Below are 19,229 nucleotides of genomic sequence, written 5' to 3'. Positions count from 1 at the left end.
CCCTGGACTGCATCTCTGCTCTACCTCTCTGCTCCTCGTTCCGCGTCGACCCTCAGTGTGGCCACGCGGGAGTTTCCAAGACCTACGAAAGACGTCGACACCGCTATTACTGGCGGGGAATGCACAATTTCGTTCGAAAGTTCGTCCGCTCTTGTCATGAGTGCCAACGCTGCAAAGCGCCACTGCACAACTCCGCCGGTGAACTCCAGCCTTTACAATGCCCATCCCGACCCTTTGATCGCGTGGGCACAGATCTCTACGGGCCACTTCCGCTGACTCCTACCGGCAACAGGTGGATAATCGTTGCGGTAAACAACTTAAAGGGACACTAAAGGTTACCAGAAACTCAAGTTAAAGTGGTAGAGCAATGTTCTAGAACGTCTAAGGCGTCAATATAATCGCGAACAGAGCTTTAGTAACCGAGAAATTGAGGTAAATGCATGACACGATTTGAGACCCCCCAGCGACATTCCGGTACTAGCCCGATGACGAAAGGACTCCTCATAATTTGTGTTACTAATACTCAACTACTCGTATTAAAAATATCATTTCATTCGATTATAAGACGGAAAAAAATGCTACTTGTCTACGTCTGTTCGATTCTAAGAAAAAATAACATTTTGACGTTACCCTTCAGTAATATGGGTGTTCGAAAGGTTTCGTTTTCGCTCGACTCTGCGCGCTCGACTCTGCGCCGCGCACGCTTTGGTGTTTCAGTAGTTTCGTTATCGCGTCGTGCTTTGAGGGTTCTGCTGGCTCGCGAAACTTTCATTTGGAACAAGCAGCGAGAATGCCACGTCCATGTGATGTCGTGGGAAGCCCTCGTTGCTTTCCCGCTCCGAAGAGCCGGTGTCGAGGCCGCCGTCGTAGTACGCAACGACGCCGGCAGTGCGAGCCCTCAGCAGCAGGTCGCGCTCGTCGGTGCTCAAATCGCTGAAGTTGAGCCCACCATCGCGAGCCAATCTGTCGGTGTCAGGGTCCATTGCGACGAGCGTCGAAGTTAGCGTCATAGAATGAAGTACCAGCTTATGGGCGTCTTGCGCTGCAGTTTGAGGTATAGTAGCGGCGCCTGGTGGCGGTGCGGGAAACGACATCTGGGTCGTGCCAGCTTGGGTCGTATTGAGCCCTGGCTGTGGCGAAGCACGTTTCTAGGCCGAGTTTTGCGTCGATTCGCACATTTTTATGCCCTGTTGCGAGTGCGAAAAGGCTCGTCGCTTCTCATAGACCACGCCGACCACGCTGCGAGCTCGCCGCAGCCAATAGTTTAACGAAAACGGACTCTCCGTGTGCCGTGGGACGTAATGTGGGACGTAATTCGTTTCTCCTTCCGCTAGCCACCATACTAGGGTCACCCTAACCATACTCCCGCTTTCGCTCTGCTGTCGGCTCTGTCTTGGCTCTGTTTCTGGCCGCGCGTTCGCGTTTTGCGTAGAAAAGCCGTAGCGCCGTCTGCGGACGCCGTTCTACTCACCGATGTCGCAACGTCACTATGAGACCATGATGTCAGTACTCCTCGATCGGAGGGCAGGCAATTTGAACTGCGCTAGAGGTACGCGGACGCTTCAGAACGCATTTTCTCTTTAAATAAGTCTCTCCTTGGCACGAAACAAGCGTTTCGAGGTTTCTGTGATGGTATTTCAACAGTCCACGTTGACTTAATAGTAACCTTTAGTGTCCCTTTAACCCGTTATGCCGAGACTGCTGCTCTACCAAATGCTACAGCGCAGGAGGTTGCCAATTCAATACTTCGCCGTTTTCTCCTTCATCATGTAGGTCCACGTGAACTTTTCAGTGACAGAGGCCGCGCCTTCTTATCTGAAGTCATCGAACAACTGCTTGCCGACTGCGTTATTGTTCATCGTAAATGCACTGCTTATCACCCACAGGCTAACGGTACCACGAAACGTTTTAATCGAACTCTTGGTGACATGCTCGCCATGTATACCTCACCTGATCACTCTAATTGGGTCCTAGTTCTTCCGTTTGTCACCTACGCCTACAACACCGCGACTCAGGCCACTACCGGATTCTCAGCCTTTTATCTTTTTTACGGCCGCCATCCTTCGCACACAATCGACACCATTTTGCCCTACCGACCGGACCCATCCGAATGCCTGCCGATCTCGGAAGCCGCCAAGCATGCCGAAGAATGTCGCCAGCTGGCCCGCCGATTCACCTCGGATGACCAGAACCGTCAAAAAGCCGTTCACGACGCCCAGAATCGACTCCCACTTTTCTGCCAGACGCTCTCGTCTGGTTGTTAGTGCCACACCGCACACCTGGGCACGCATCAAAACTCCTTCCGAAGTACGACGGGCCATACCTCGTTTTCGAGAGAACATCACCCGGTAATTACCTGATTCAGCCGCTAACGCCGCCGTCCGACATGCGACGTCGTAACTGCGAAGTCGTTCACGTTCAGCGTCTCAAGCCATATTACCATTCTACCGTCCTTCCAGAAAACTCAGTAGCCAGGATGACTCCTTTATTTCCGCGGGGCCATTGTAAAGAAGATAACGAACGTGAGCACAAAGTCAGCAGCATCGGCAGCATCAAGCGCGCAGCAGAGGCTCGAGCTAGGGGACTGTGCTCGGTGCATCCTAGAACCGGCGGTCGCTACGAACCTCGACCCGCTACCAACACCGGCCCGCTTGTCCAATATAAGCACTTGCACAATGTCTCAAGTCTGGAATACGCGCCAGCTATCCCAACTTCCTTCTCTCCCTGATTGAGATGTTGTTCTAAAGCGCAGAGGCCATTAACATTTTGTTGTCGTTTGTTTGAAGTAAATAGGTTACCCAAACGATGAAGCTGCATTGAACAGCACGTCGTGATAGTGTGTTACAGGTTATCAAGTAACCTACAAAATCTGCTAAACACTGATAAAGTTTTGTCAAAAACTGCATTGCCGCGTCGGTTAGAACTGTCTCGATCTTCTTAACACGCGCTTTAAAAAACTGTTAACTGGAATGCCAATGTACTGTGAACAACGTGTCAAGGACGGACACCTGTAAAGTGGAGTTTTATAGTTCTCGATTATTTGAAGTAAATATGGGGGTTAGCCAAACGATGAAGGTACATTGAACAGCACGTCCTGATAGTGTGTTCCCTTTCCTTCGCTCTTACACAGAAGCTAGCGGAACAATTATATATGGGCTTTTCCGTGCCAAAGCACACTTCCTGATTATGAGGCACGCCGTTGTGGAGGACTCCGGAATTATTGATGACCTGGGGTTCTTTAACGTGCACCTAAATCTAAGTACCACGGGTGTTTTCGCCTCCATCGAAATGCGGTCGCCGCGGCCGGGATTCGATCCCGCAACCTCGTGCTCAGCAGCCCAACACCATAGCCACTGAGCAACCACGGCGGAACAAATCATTGCGCAGGTTATTTTTCGTACACGAATGCTCTTTTATCCAAAAAACCGCTTCGAACATTTCTTTGTGATTGATCTGCCTCTTGGAGCCGTCTGAGCACACGATTGCTTTGAAACTGAGCGTCGCACGAGCGCCTACAGCGATGGTCAGCCGAATGGCCAGCAGTCGCCAAAGCATTGACAGCTGCCCCTGTGTTTCCTCACGCGATCGCTCAAACACCGACCCGCTTGTCCAATGTAAGCACTTGCACAATGTCTCAAGTCAGGAATACGCGCCAACTGGCCCAACACTCTTCCCTCCCTAATTGAGATATTGTTCTAAATCGCGAAAGGACAGTGACCTTTTGTTCTCGATTATTTGTAGCAAAGATTTTTCCCAAACGCTGAAGATGCATTGAGCAGAACGTCCTGATAGTGCGTTACACGTTATCAAGTGGCCTACAAGATCTGACAAAAACTGAAAAAGATTTGTCAAAAACTGCATTGCCGCATCGTTTACAACTCTCTCGATCTTCTTAACGCATGCTTTAGGAAACTATTAACTGGAATAACAATGTACTGCGAACAGAATGTTCAGGACGGATACCTATAAAGTGGAGTTTTATGGTTCCTGTTATACAGGCATGATTTTACTGCTGCTTTGCTTCAATTTAGGAATTACGTCACAGGCCTTCAAGAATTAAAGGGGTACTGACATGATATTTTTTGACAAGTCATTCTTTACATCGAATGAAGGTACTAGACCTCTAAACCCTAGAAGAAGCAGTGACAAGCCTCAGAGCGCCATGAATAATTTAACAAGATAGACTTTCTACAGCCAGTTTCGGTTTCGTTTCCCACGAGGACACTGTGTCGTGGCGTCATGAGACAGCAGGTGGTCACGTGGGAGGAGGACACTGCGACGTTCCGTTACTCGCTCTGGCTGGCTCGGCTGTCTCGAATGCTGCTACTCGTTGTGAGAGCGAATGTTGCAGAGTACGAGGCGACCAAGTGAGGCGGAGGGAATGTTAAAACGTCGGAAAGTCCAGATCCCACATAATGTGTCATGAAGTCACGACCAATACCCTCCTGGAAATGGAACTGATACTGCCTGTAGAAAAGCTAATATATCAATATGATCAACAGTTCTCCGAGGCTTGTCATTGCTTTATGTAGGGATTATAGGCCTAGCCCTTTCATTCACCGCGAGAAGTGAATTGTCGAACATATCCTGTCCGTAGCCCTTAAGGCGAATAATGTGTTCAATTAGTGTCTCTTCCTAATGAACTATTTGGCCGTTGAGATTTATTAAACACGCAAGATTCATAAGTGCACCTGAAGAGAGGAGCCAGTGTTATATATATGTTGCGGACGATCGAAAACGACCTAGTCGAACTGAAATAAAGAGAGAAGAAATTGGTTTAGGTGAATTCAAGCTATCTGTTTGGCAGTGGGTGCTTCTCGAATTGTGCATTCTGACATATGAAGAAAGACTGGTACTCACGTTACGGTACATACACTCCGCCTTGGACACATCAAACTCTCGGGCTAGTTGGGCCATGCCATATGCGATGAAAATACACAGGAAAAAGAAAACAGTTCGCATGCATGTACGGTTTTGGAATCCAAAGATAATGTATTATACAATTGCATTATAATAGCTCACAATACTTGTTAGATGCAATAGTATGGAGCACAACCTATTAATGATCACACATCGTGTTTGCAATAATTATTGTTCTATACAAATGTAGGAATAATATGACATCGTTTCATTGTGTTCTATCATCTGATGTTCTGTATATGTTAATTATATGGGAGGTTAGATGTGTTCAAAGTAAACTACTTCTGGATAAACCATTTTACTTGTACATAGGCGCAGAAATTAGACACGTAATTGGGTTGCAGCACAAATGAACGCAACACAGCAGAAAAAATGTGAAATTGATACTTTCTTGCTGTGACTTAAAATTGCGTTGTCGTGTAAAATATGACGCGCGCTATTGAGTCAAAGTCTGTTATTTTGCATACCAAAACTTACGCTCACCAATTTCCAACCAACGTGTTTGCTATGATTGGAGAGAGGAATTGTGTCCTGCGAATGATCCGCTTCGGGCACAGGTATAATGAAGGACGGAATTTTGTGCCAAAGTATCATTGACACTATTATTCAAACCGCGCGCACAACAGGTAAATTTGAACCAGTTAAAAGCAAGCAAAATTCCAGTAAAACGTTGTGCGCAAGAGCGCGCGCATAGGTGCCTCCCGCCTGACGAAAGAGGAGCAAGAAAAAGACATGAACTTTTTTTCTAGGTTATTGAACTTTTGATGAGGGCTACAGCTGTGCAGCCATCGCTATGGCATCCTTACGAGGGTCACCGAATGCATGACCCCGAGAGTTAATTCAAATGGGGCGATGCAGCTCATCCGTTTGCCCGGACCAGAACATGTCGTAAGATTTTTTTTTTCTGTTGACTGGCTCATTCTTACCGGCGAAACCATTTTTGTTCATGGTAACCTCAATTCTGTTACTATGTCACCGGGCGCATCTAAACTCTCTCTCTCTCTCTCGTGTCGTGTCGTTCGTGTCGTATGTGTGACTCTTATACTCACGCTATATATATATATATATATATATATATATATATATATATATATATATATATATATATAATACGAAAGAGAGAAAGGGAAACAGAGGGGGCCCGATTTTTATTAGTCATATCATAAGTAGCCAACAATGACACCAATATCCAGATTGTCCCAGGTAAATTTAGCCAGAGTTTAAACATACGCAAATGCCACGTATCTGGACAGAACAAAGGTAATATTGTGTGCCGTCGCTTTTAGATATTCAAACAATTTTTTTCATTCCTCGTAATTAGATTATTAGCCTTAATTAATAAATGACTTTCTCGAATCTTCTAACTAGTTGAAAATTGTAAATGAGAAAACTGTATAGCTACATGAAAAACTATTTCTGTTGCTCAATACGTGCTACACAACGTGTTTTTCATGTACGCACATAAAAGGGTTTTTCGTAGAAGCACGTCCTGTCGTCTTTCTTGTCCGTGTCAATCCAGCGCCTTAAATTCAATTGATTCAACGAACCAACTAGCTCAACAATCTGAACTCCTGTTTTCCTGATCGTGAAAGAAGTCCGCAAATGCAGACAAAGTTGCCGCGCGACTGGCCGCTCGATGCACTTTTCGTGTGTCCGCGGTCTTCTTTCACGCTCGGAAAAAACTTTTATGTGGCACGTATTGAGCAACAGAAAGCTGTATCGTGATTTTTTCATGTCGCTCTACAATTTTCTCATTGACACTTTTCAGTGAGGAATTCATTAATTGTTTAGGACTAATTATGTAATTAGCTAGGATGATGAAAGTAATCTGAGTATCTCTAAGCTGCGGAAAACAACATTACCGTTGTTATGTCCAGATGCGTGGCACTTCCATATTCTTAAGCTCTGGCTAAAGTTAGCTGCATGGGACACCCTGAATATCCACTTTGATTTTCATTCGATAATCTTTTCATTAATTCTATTAAGAACTACAAGTAATTTCCCTTTGCTGTCCCTGGTGTCATTGTTTGTTGGCTTTATTATGTAAACGAGAGAAGAAGGGAAAATGAGGGGCTGACCACATCATGACCACAGAAAGCAAACAAACCATCAAGCCAAGGGAAGCATCGGGTAAATTAACTGTGATTTTAAATTGGAATGCAGAAAATGATGAACAAATGGGAAATGAAAGTGGGCGAAAAGATAAGTTGTCGCTGGTGGAAGCCGAACCCACTACCACCGCATTACGCGTGCGTTGCTCTACCGTGACGTAGCTACTAGCGCTAACAAGACTAACAAAAAAAAAGTTGGACAGGGCGGAGTGCTACGGCGACGGCTATCAATTCTTCCACTAGCTTGGGTATCTATTTTTACTACATCTAGTCAGTGAGCTGGTCTGCTTTCAGAGGCGGATATTATTGCACAAAGAAACTGAACTGCATAATCGAATAAATAACAAAAATAGCTCATTAAGTTTTTAATAATTACCATGTGGTACATATTGCAATTTACACATTCTAACCGGGGAGTTTGCAAGGCGATCCAATTGGAACGAATACTCAAGATGACACCAGTTTTGAGATGCTAATTCTTGAGCTTTGCGGAGTAATGCACTGGCGTTCCTGTTCCTTGGATGCTTCAGTGCATAAATTGACTTCTTCTTAAGAAATTAGGTGGAACAATACTGCGTTTTTGTCACAAGCTTGACGGCTCATGTCTCAGAAATGTGATCCACAAAATTGTTGTCAAGTGGATTTGCCTTGCAGTCTTACCCGTTAGAATTTGTAAATTGCAATATACGAGAAGAAAGAGGGTTAACCGAGGGGCCCGATTGTTATTAGTCATGTCATAAGAAGCCCGACAGACACTGACACCAAAGAAAACATAGGGGAAATTACATGTGCTTAATAAATGAAATAAAGAAACGATAAATTATTGGAAACGAAATTGGACGAAAAAACAACTTGCCGCAGGTGGGGAACGATCCCACAACCTTCGCATTTCGCGTGCGACGCTCTACCAATTGAGTTACCGCGGCGCTGTTTCCCCATCCACTTTCTCGACTATTTATTTTTCCTAGCAGAACCCTGAGAGTGTTAGCCAGCGCCACCACTCACAGACCTTGGCGGCGGGCCTCTCGGTTAAACCGCTTTCTTCTCCTTCTCCTAACCTATGCAATATGTGTTTGCAGCTGACCAGTGTTATTAGACATTCAGAGCACGAAGAGAAATGCAGGAAGGTTAACGCGGTTTCTCCATGCTATAGGTAAGGTAAACGTGGGAACAGGGGTGGAGGTAATGAAAGAAGTGAAAAATGTCCACTGAGCATTCAAAGACCCATATCAATGCACCATTCTTAATACTGTACGACATATAGTTGCATCGCTATCGTGGCACACTCAGGGACATTGACACGAAAATACACAACAAACACGAACCTTGAGCAAAGCCCATACCATACCTACACGCCATACAGTATGCCATACAGTGACGGCATACAAATTGGCCCCCGTCGAAGCACTTCTGAACATTCTGAAAAGGCTTGATAGCAGCAAGAAGCTCGCGGCTTTCACGAGTACGCATTGATATGACTGCAGTGGGCAGAGGCATGGGGTCACGCCTTATCACAGCACAGACCGCCTTTCGGTGGTGTTCGCGTGATGAAACTCGTGGTGAGAATGTATGTTGCGACGAATCGTCCGCTCACCTCGTAGCCAGCGCAGCAAGAACGCATCCGTGTGCCAAGGCTTTTTCACGTCTGCCACGGCTTCGCGGAACTGCACAGAAGACAGGACCTCGGATTAGTTGGTCGATTGAACAGTTCGCTGATAGACCTAATAACAACTTGAACAGTATGGATCTCAAAATGATGGGAAAGTTTTAGAAAAGCCTAGCCGGTATTTTAACATGATTTTACAAAAATCATATTAACAGAGTTCTGGGGCTTTACGTGCCAAAATCACGATTTCATTGCCAAGCACGGGGTAGTGGGGTGATTCTGGATTAAGTTTGACCACCAGAAGACCTTTAACGTACCCGTAATACACGGGACACGGGCGTTGTCGGACTCACAAGATATGTTTATGCAGAAGGAGGTACCATAGTTTTAAGCTGAATTGGGATCTCCTATGAATGACGGCAAATATGATTTAAACCGAACTGTTGTTGCAGCACACGAAGCTTGTAATTATGAAGCCCTCTTAAATGTTATAACATGCAAATGATCAAAATACAACATCTGGCTTTCAATAAATTGTTAGGTACGAAAGCTTCAATGGTGCAATTTTACATACGAGAAAAAACGCCAGTGTAACTTTGCAGGAAAAGGCAAAAATAAAATACAAACGCGCTGAATTAAGTGCCTTACACAACTACAGAAAATACCAGGATAAGGAAAGTTACAAGGTGTTCAAAGAAATTAAAAGAAAACTGAGTGATATTTGAAATCGGTTAGCTTTCTGCAATATGGGGGAATGGTACTGTGTTTCAAAGGGATGAGGCTGAAGCATGTACCGACTGCTGTGGTTTGTCTGAAGCTGCGGCAAAATAAACTTCATACTCCCTGCAAATCGTGTATTGTTAATATCAAGAAGAGATGTTCTTGATATGATGGCTACTAGACATTATTGTTTGATACACCGAAAATAAAAGGCCATGGTAAGTAAAAAGATTGGTTGCACTAAGCGTATTATCTGCCCGTAATTCATAACTAGACAGACAGCCGAGTATATATGGATATTCCGCTAGACTCAGATGAAAAAAAGAGGCATCGATGGCTCTGAAACGTTAGTTTCGAGCGGGTGAAAAAAAGGCGTTTGTTGGATTACTTCTGCACTAATCCAATGGCGAACGTTTCAGCTTAGCTCGATATAAGAAGTGCGTTTGCCGCTGCCAAAGCTTGCGTCACTATCACATAGCCGCAAATCCAAAGCCCCAAGTCACGTGGTAGCTTTGCCTGAACACCGAAGAAACTTTCCACGTGTCGCCTGACGACAGTGCCATGCGCAGCTGTCCTGCAAAGCTTCCTTAGAAAGCGACTTTGAACAGCAGGACACTCTATGTTCCAGTAGATACATTCACCGAGTTCCGAAACTCATCAGCGGCTGGCCATAGCAGTCAAATTTAGATCTTTCGAAAGGCAAGAAGTATTTTCACCTTCAGAAACGACACCATGCAAGAGTAAGTGCATCCGGAACAACCGGGAAAGTATATTTTTTTGCGATACGAGGAAGTTATGTGCATTATGTTGTAGGAATAGGGCAGACTTGTATGTATCCTATGAATATTCTACTCAAAGTGCGGTAGTTTAAATAATTTTGAGACCATTTTGCTATTTCATCATTACTTTTTCAAAAGCGTACTTAATACGATGCATTAACTTAGATAGCTATCGGTGGTATTTTGGGCTCTTAAGAATATTTTGCAATATAGTACGACCGAGGTCAACGAGTTGTAAGGGCAGAGATGCACTTCAATCTTATGGTCTTGATTCATAACTGGCACTTCATGGACCATCGTCGTGACGGCTGTCAACACGACACGAACTAAATCGCTGGCTCCAGACCAATGTGTCATACCATCTGTCATAACATCGGCGCACAAATAGGACAGGCACGCCGTAGTCTTATTACCTCAAAATATCCAGCGCCACCCGCATGGAATATCGAGTTCCGGCGCAAGACGATGTCCTATTTAATGCGGTAGCTTTCTTTTGATCTTTCCTCCACAATTCGATTTGTCACTTTCTGGTCGTTATGAATAACTTGGGAGACTAGATTTCGTCAGCTTCCACTACAAATAAATAAGATAAATAAATAAATAAATAAATAAATAAAAGGTACGATGATAGGTTTTGAACCCTGACCCTCTAAGCACATATAGCTCGAGGCTCTAATCATTAGATCACGGTTCTCTTTTTCTTTTTCTTTATTTCCAGCTTGGCTACAAACCTGAATAGGTGTTTATAATTACAAAGCACGCTCCTCTTACATGCGTTAAGGCATGGAACATTGACATGCCCTCTTCATCATAGTCAATCATCTTATACGCATCACCTACTTTCACAATCATTTACGCCATGTATTCATTCACAGAACGATCTTCAACATTATAGTGTTTTTATGGCAACAGATTGCGCCTGCCCGAGGAAATAAAACGTCCAATTGTTTAAAATCACGTTGGCACGCCTGGAGGGGCAGAATAAACTCGAACAAGGCAGCGCTTGAGGCGCTTGGTGCACTAGGCGTGTTGTATAGCAACAGCTTACAAAAAGTGAGCGCGCACACCTTTTAGATGACGATGAAGAAAGAAGGTAGGGGACGCGTTCTTTCCAGAAATTACGCTCTCATATGCTAAGTTTTTCTCGGTGCGAAAGCGTCAAATTAGCCATTGAGCGAAAAGCCGGCGTCTGTCGTCCGCAGCAGCGAAACGGCAGCTGAATTCCCACTGGCTGCAACGCCACGTCGCGAGCGCGCCTCGACGGAGCAGAGAGAGAGAGAGAGACACAGAAGAAAGGGGGAAAGGCAGGGAGGTTAACCAGATGGGAAGATGCGGTTTGCTACCCTACGCTGAGGAGAGAGGTTGAGGGACCAGAGCGGGCGAAAGGGCGCACCTCCTGCTGCGCTAGCGCGCCAGGTTTTGGGAGAGGAGAGAGGGCGTCGCCGCGACGCCACGTCACCCTCGCTCTCGCTCTCGGAAGCCCGTGTTATCCGCGCGCTCCTTGTACACGCAAGCCTGCGTTCTAACGGTGACTCGGTAAGGCCAAATCAAAACGTGTCAAGCGCCTCAGCGTGCTCGCTTACCCGCGAGGAGTTCGTACGCTCTTAAATAATTTTATATCCTTTTGTGCTCATCTTGTCCCACAACGATAATCGCCATCAGTCTTGCCCGCATTTCTTTAACGTTGCGAGTCCGGTACTTCCAAGAGAAAGGAAATTCGGACAAGACACAAGACGTTTATTGTGCTATGGCAAGATACGACTCAAAAGGCGTACACTTAGAGTGTGGTCATTAATGCTTTCGCATCCGCTACTCACAAGAAGTGCTGAGGAGTCCTCGGGTTTTTTTTTCGGTTACGGACACTTGCAAAACAACCTGCATCTTGGCCAATCCCCACTAGTGGCTATAAGCCATTCTTTGGCAACAAATAGAAATTCACTGCGCGTCTGTCATCGTGTTGTTGGGCTGTGACGCATTTCTACAAGGTCAACCATGTCGTATGCCGGGATTTACCACGTTTGCCTAGCAAAAAAAAAAAAAAAATGCGCTTGCTCTAGAATGTCCACCACAGTGCTCAAGGGGCACGATCGAAGCTGAAATATGCAGAACGTGCCTCGTTGCAGGGTGAAAGATTTAGCAACCGTCTGCACATCCTTCTCACGAGGCAAGCTGCCTCTTTTCATGCCGAAACGTGGCTATGCCATATCGACGCGTTTTCTTTCTGCCTCCTTCGAGTGGGTCAGATATCGATTCAATTTTATTTATTGCTCTAACGGAAAAAGGTTTCTCTAACTTCGTTCCTTGCTTTCATTTATATTAGCATTGCGCGCGCAGATGTCCCCTACTCCAGGGGTCGTGAGAAACAGACACACACAAACAAGAGGAGCAACTTACCACTCGCAGCGAAGGCTGCACGTACATGGTTAATATATGCAGTGCTGGAGGAAAAAGTATCACAGGTACCCGGTATTCATTTGCACCGAGTCCTCCAGCTGTTGTCACTGAAGCCAAAGTTACAGACCGGTGCGAATGCTGTCGTATACAGTGGAAAAAAAATCACTTAGAGGAACCTTAAGGGCTTTGAAGCAAACGCTAGCGGTTAGCACAAGCGAACCTTGAGTGTGAACTGTGGACTCTGCAATAGTTTGTTGTTTTGGGATCGTTTTTTCAAGTGATGTTAGTTCCAGTGACCAATGCATTTTTTTATCGACACGATACATAAAGTGGAGTTGGCACGAAGATATCGGGCCGGCTATTCATATTCACATAGATATACATGACAAGTCGCATATAATTACAAAAGTAAAGCAAATATGTAAAGTGACATTACAATAAATCCACAAAGCATGAAATATTACTACACAGAAATACAATAAAAACGCCACGGACGCTATAAAATTTAGACGCACTGCTAATGCTCAGTACGCCCCAGGAGAGACAAATTGGCAAAAATCAGTTTCCGACCAAAACTGCATAAAACGTCGTACATGCATAGAATGCCATTTTAACCTGGAGAAATGTCAATGCATTTCTTATCCTAATATCTAACCGCCCGTCAACATGATTAGCTTCCATAAACTCTTCAAGAGCAGCAAGTATTCGTTTCTGAAGAGTAGCTGTTCCCCATGTCCTCACGCGAGAAATGCATTATCTTGGTGTGGCCCCCTAGGGGGTTGTATCGTTAGTCTGCAAAAAAATAATGGTTGACCGTGTTAATGAAAACGAGTGTAAGGGTTTATTATTCCAAAAGCAAAAGTTGGGCCTGCAATGTAATATAACCCACTTACGGACAATTTAGACCTCGTGGCGTTCTTCAATGTCCACTTTAATTTCGTTACAAGGGTATGCTTGCATTTCGCACCTATACATAGATGGCAACTGTGGTCGAAAATTGAACACGCGGCTTTTACGAGCTCCGGAAGGCCATAGTCATAGACGCGGTGGCCAAGTGGCCACGAGTTTCATGACTAGCTATCAAACTGTTCTTCGTGATGGTGGACCCTAAACACAAACAAAAATATTTAAAAAATAAAATAGAAAAGTGCACATGCGCGTTTACATGCACTCGCGCAAGCGAGCGAGGAATGCGGCGTACCGCACACTTGATCGGAGCACAAAAAGATGCCCGTTTAGGAAAAGTTTCAAGCTCATTAAAAGATACTGTTTTGGAGTCAGGACCCCGGTCAGATCTGTAGAAAGAAAACTGTGCCTCCAATTTCGCTATCACGCAAGCTTTACGTGTGGAGAACAACAAACAACAAATTGTCATAAATCCACACGTTGTGACGTTCGCTCGCAAACGCACACAAATAAATCTTTCCGAACACCTGCTTGCGCTCTGAGTCTCGCAAAGGCCCGGCTCCAAATCGGCCAGTATAGCTAAACCTGCGGCGAAAAACGGCGAGACTTGTACAATTTTCTTATCTCCGCGTATTAGTCAAATGGTTGCCCAACTGAAGGATATACACGACGCAATTGAATTTAGCATGAAACATTATTCTGTATTCGTAAGGTGTTTATTCTTACTACCATTTCAATGTTTCAGAGAATATTTCTCTCTCGCTCATTCTACTTCCGTTCTGCTTTTCTACTTCTACCCTTTATACTTTTCCCTTCCCTATGAAGGGTAGCAAACCGAATTTCTGTGGTCTGCTTAAGCTGTCTCCTTTCTGTTTACTATTCTTATATATATAATATATATATATATATATATATATATATATATATATATAATATATATATATATATATATATATATATATATATATATAATATAAAGCTTGACCAGTTACTGTTCAGACCTACCTTGTCGAGAGCAGCCTGCTGACGTGCGCTCAAGTAGCCCAGGTATCCGCTCATGGCTCCAGCTGCTGCGAGTCGGCGCTCCTCCGCGGCTGTTGATCGACTGACTGCGAGCGCGCGTTGGCTTCTACGCTAAACGGTTGTCAAGGTTGCGACGAGCCCTTTCCGCATGCGCTGCTGACAGAAACTCTGAGCTTAGATCCTGCTTTCCCTATTGGCTTTCCAATTGTCCACTCCGTGCGGACCGTAACCCACATGAAGCTGATAAGTTCATCTCACCTCCTCCGCCTCCGTCTCCCATCTCCTGCTTCGAGTTTTTGAGGCAGAGAAAACTCACTGGGGGAAGATTGAGGCCCCTGCCTGTCGGTGCGCTCAAGGTCAAACGTTCTTTACCGACCGGAGGATCCGAGAAGATGAATACTTCTGCTCCCCGGGCACGTCCAGCCTGGATCTCAGAGGCCGAATTCACGAAGGTTTTCATTCGGAAGTGCTCTTTTCCATTGGCTGGTCGTCTTTGCTAATATTACTTCCTGCATTACGACTGACGTGGTATGTTTTTTTTTCATCGGGGGAATTCTAATGTAAGAGTTTTTGTGCGAATATGGGCTCAGATTTCCGGCCTGTCCAGGATGTGCGATAACTATTGTGTTGCCAACTGTGAAATTCGGCGAGTTCTTTAGTAGGCTTCTTTTAAAAAAAAACATCGCAAAGAAACAATAAACAGTGGTAAGAAACAACAACGGAAAACGCCCGTACTGTGTGCTACTTCCCATGTGCACTCTATTTCGTCCCTTTACTGGTTTTACTCGTTAAAGTCACTAAGTGCTGGGCAATGCAGCGTTTTCTCGTAGCCTGTGATCTGTAAGCTTTTGACGCCGACTGTGAGAAGAAGCTTGCAACCGTGACAATCGGCTAATGCTTCATGCATTCAAAACAGGGGAGAGGGAGAGAGAGATGCAAATGAGAGGAAGGCAGGGAGGTTAACCATACTTAAAACGTCCGGTTTGCTACCCTGCACTAGGGGAAGGGAAAGGGGAAGTAAAGACGGAAAGAAGAGCGCGACAAAAATAAAAGCGAAAAAAATATGAAAAGGGACGAAATGGGGTCATTACAGTCTTTCTAATAGGCCACTGTCACGTAGAAAAGTCAACAGAGCCTTGACCGACTTTTGCTGCGACGACAGTTCACGTCGGCATTCCAAAACTGACTGTTCTGAAAGTGGCCTGTCGTCAAGGCGTGCCAACGCGGTCGCTAGTGACAGCCGGTGCGCGCTGTATCGAGGGCAGTGTCAAAGCACGTGTTCGATAGTCTCTTCGCCACCGCAGTGTCTGCAAGCCGCGCTGTCGTCCATACCGACTCGGAAGGCGAAGGATCTTGTGTAGGCGACACCAAGCCACAGTCGGCAAAGTACTGCTGTTTCGAGTCGAGAGAGTCCAGGTGGGGGTCGAAGTCGAAGGGATGAGTCCAGTCGGTGTAGACGTGTATGTTTTAAGCTGGGTGTGTTCCATAAAGTTTTGATGGCTTCATTTGCAAGCACACGAATTTTCGTTGCAGCGTCTGCTTTTGAGAATGGAATGGAGTCTTGCAAGCCATCCTCGTGTGCAGATCGTGCTGCTGCGTCGGCATGTTCATTGCCCATAATGCCACAGTGGCTTGGAATCCACTGCAACGTGATGTCGTGTCCTTGCTCGACGAGGTGGTGAAGCAGCAGTCTGATTTCTATAACTAGTTGTTCGTGGGGTCCTCGGCGTAAGGCAGAAACCAAACAATGAAGAGCAGCCTTGGAGTCAGTGAACACGCTCCATTTCTTGGGTAGTTCTTCAGAAATTACACGAAGTGCACAACGAATAGCAGCAAGCTCCGCGGCAGTCGATGTAGTCTGGTGAGATAGTCGAATTTTTATGGTGGAAGGTTTTGCAGGAAAGATCACCGATCCTGCAGACCCATTCACCGTGGTTGAAGCGTCAGTATAAAGATGATGATGCTCGTTGTACGTCTCGTACAGCAAGAGCAGTGAAAGCTGCTTGAGTGCTGGAGACGAGAGTTGGGCTTTTGTTCGTAATCCTGGTACCATTAGTCGAACATTTGCTTGAGCCAAGCACCATGGTGGAAACGGAACTTTCACTGGAGCTGTATAACCTGATGGAAGGTAAGCACGATAAGGCAGGACTGTTTCACAAAAGGAAGCACGTGGTCGATCCTCTGGCAGTGAGGCCAGATGATGGGCAGGGGCTCGAGCAAGGTGTCTTACGTGTGCTCTGAGCGCTTCCATGACTATATGGGTCTTGGCTGGGAAATCGTGGGCAATGGCAATTGTTTCAGCCGTTGACGAACACCGCGGCAATCCAAGACACACTCTGAGTGCCTGGGCCTGGACGCTTTCGAGTGTACGGATATTACTTCTGCAGGTGTTGGTCAGCACAGGCAAGCTGTATCGCAAATACCCAAGAAAGAGCGTCCTGTACAGTTGCATCATTGCATGTACTGAAGTACCCCAGACATTTCCTCCAAGAAACTTAAACAGGGCGTTGTAAAGCGAGCAGGCACGTGATGTGTATGGGTGGACGTCGACGCGGCGTGCTTTTGAAGTGAAAGCACTGGTTCAGATCCATGACGACGAGTCTGTGGTAACCCTGTCTTTTTTTCTTATCTAGAAAGCGATAGAAACACTCATGGTTGTGTTTCTATGGTTGTGTCTATAAAGGCGTGACGCACACTTTGGAACGGTTGGTTCTTGAACACCATCTGCTGAGGAGGAGTGTAAAGAAGGTGTCACGTGTGAAGGGGGCTTAAACAGCCTTTCTGAACGACGTTCAAATAGATTCCTGTCTTTCTCTTACCCCTCAGCGTTTCAAAAGCCGCTTCAGTTTCATCGTTGCGTTTGCAAGCTGCCCGAGTATGTAACTGGAACTGAGTTTTGTGTCGCCTAGACCTGGCGATGCTGCAGTAAAGTGGCATTTTGCCGAACTTCCACTGGCCTAGTCCGCGCCGTGTTAAGAAACACGTAGGCTTCGTAAGCATTTCTGACTTGAGCATAAGTATTGAAGAGGAAGAACACGAGTTGGTGAATAAAACAAGTACTTTCGAAACGTTTTTCGCAATTCGGTTTCGATGAAAATAAAAAATAAATTATGGGGTTTTACGTGCCAAAACCACTTTCTGATTATGAGGCCCGCCGTAGTGGGGGACTCCGGAAATTTCGACCACCTGGGGGTTCTTTAACGTGCACACAAATCTAAGTACAGGGGTGTTTTCGCATTTCGTCCCCATCGAAATGCGGCCGCCGTGGCCGGGATTCGATCCCGCGACCTCGTGCTCCACTGAAAGATGTAATATGCGTGAATGGAAACGTTTTATGAAGACATTACTTTAAGAACGCGTTATTTGTGTTGCCATATCCACGTATTGGACGAAGCCTCTTACAACACCAGCCTCGCAGACACATATACCGTCATTCTCATGACGGCCACAGCGCCCTTTAGGAAACTCTCATACACGGTGGCGCCATATTTCCCTCTAGGTGTTATAGTGAGAAACTCTATGGGTGCGCATGACACCAGTTTCTCGCGCGCACGTCACTGAAGGGCCCGCACTCGTTGGTCTCCTCCGTTCGCGCCACGCGACTTTGATATCCCGCTCCACGTACGTTCACTCTTTGATCGTTTGCTGTGCTCGTTACCTTAGTTACGCCCACCGCCGCCGCCGAAGACGCTCGTCGCAGGAACGTGCTACAAAGAGCTTCGCTCTAAAAGCAGGTGCAATGTTGTGATGACCCATTGTTTCTTCTTGCCGACTTTTTTGAGCGCGATGAAAGCGGATAAGAAAAGACAAGTAAAAGAACAGAGCGAGTTTTTTTTTTTCAAACGTAGCAAGAAAGAAAACAAGAATAAAGTATTCACGCGCCCTAGCCACTCGAATACAAGTCAGAAGCACACAAATAATGCCACTACACATCCATTAGCACCCGTAGCATAGAGTATCTGGGACAGAATTCAACAGGCTTCATTTCTTTGTTTCTATTGTAATGCTTTTTTTATGTTAGCTGAGTATTTTTCGGTTTATTTTAAATCTGAGCTTATTTATTATTACTGACGTGACGCAATGGGAGAAGTTGGCGCCTTTAAGTGGCACCAGCTACTGCTCGTCGCTTGGCATATATATATATATATATATATATAGTCACAGGATTTGTGACCAAATGCAGCGCAGAAAAATAACAACAGTCGGTCAGCAATATCAAAAATTTCTCTGCTATACTTTGTTTGCCTACTCTTTGAGTTTTGTGTGGCCGCCTGGCTGCTTAGTTCTGTTAGGTCAGTTAGCTATTTCGGTGGATGTATATACAGATGTACCAGGTGATCTTTTTTTTTCAAAATCTTACATTTTTTAAAATCGCATGTGGCAAATAGCATATTTCTTGTCATCGAACTGGATTACTCAAAGAGATGGACATGACTTGCGGGAAAAGTCGAAATGCATTATCAGATAATTAAAGATATTCATAATTAATTTTCTACTTAATTACCTTATGGCACTTACAGCAATTCACGATTTGTGTTACGTTTTTAAAAATTGCATGTGGCAAAGCGTTTGTGTGAAATTTGTGTTAATTAGGTGCTTGACTAAAGCTTCGCTTCACGTAGAGTCCAACGTGAGCGTTTGACATGCACAGTTTTTTTTTGTATCCCTGTCCTAATTGACCACAGGAGTTACACGGTCCAGTAAATTTCATTCTTGATGCCTTGTTTCTCAGATTTCCTTGTCTGTTGTTAGCGAAAATTCATGATCAGT

This window comes from Dermacentor variabilis, chromosome 6 (assembly GCF_050947875.1).
Source record: "Dermacentor variabilis isolate Ectoservices chromosome 6, ASM5094787v1, whole genome shotgun sequence".
In the NCBI taxonomy this organism is placed as follows: domain Eukaryota; kingdom Metazoa; phylum Arthropoda; class Arachnida; order Ixodida; family Ixodidae; genus Dermacentor; species Dermacentor variabilis.
Note: the sequence above shows the minus strand (reverse complement) of the source record.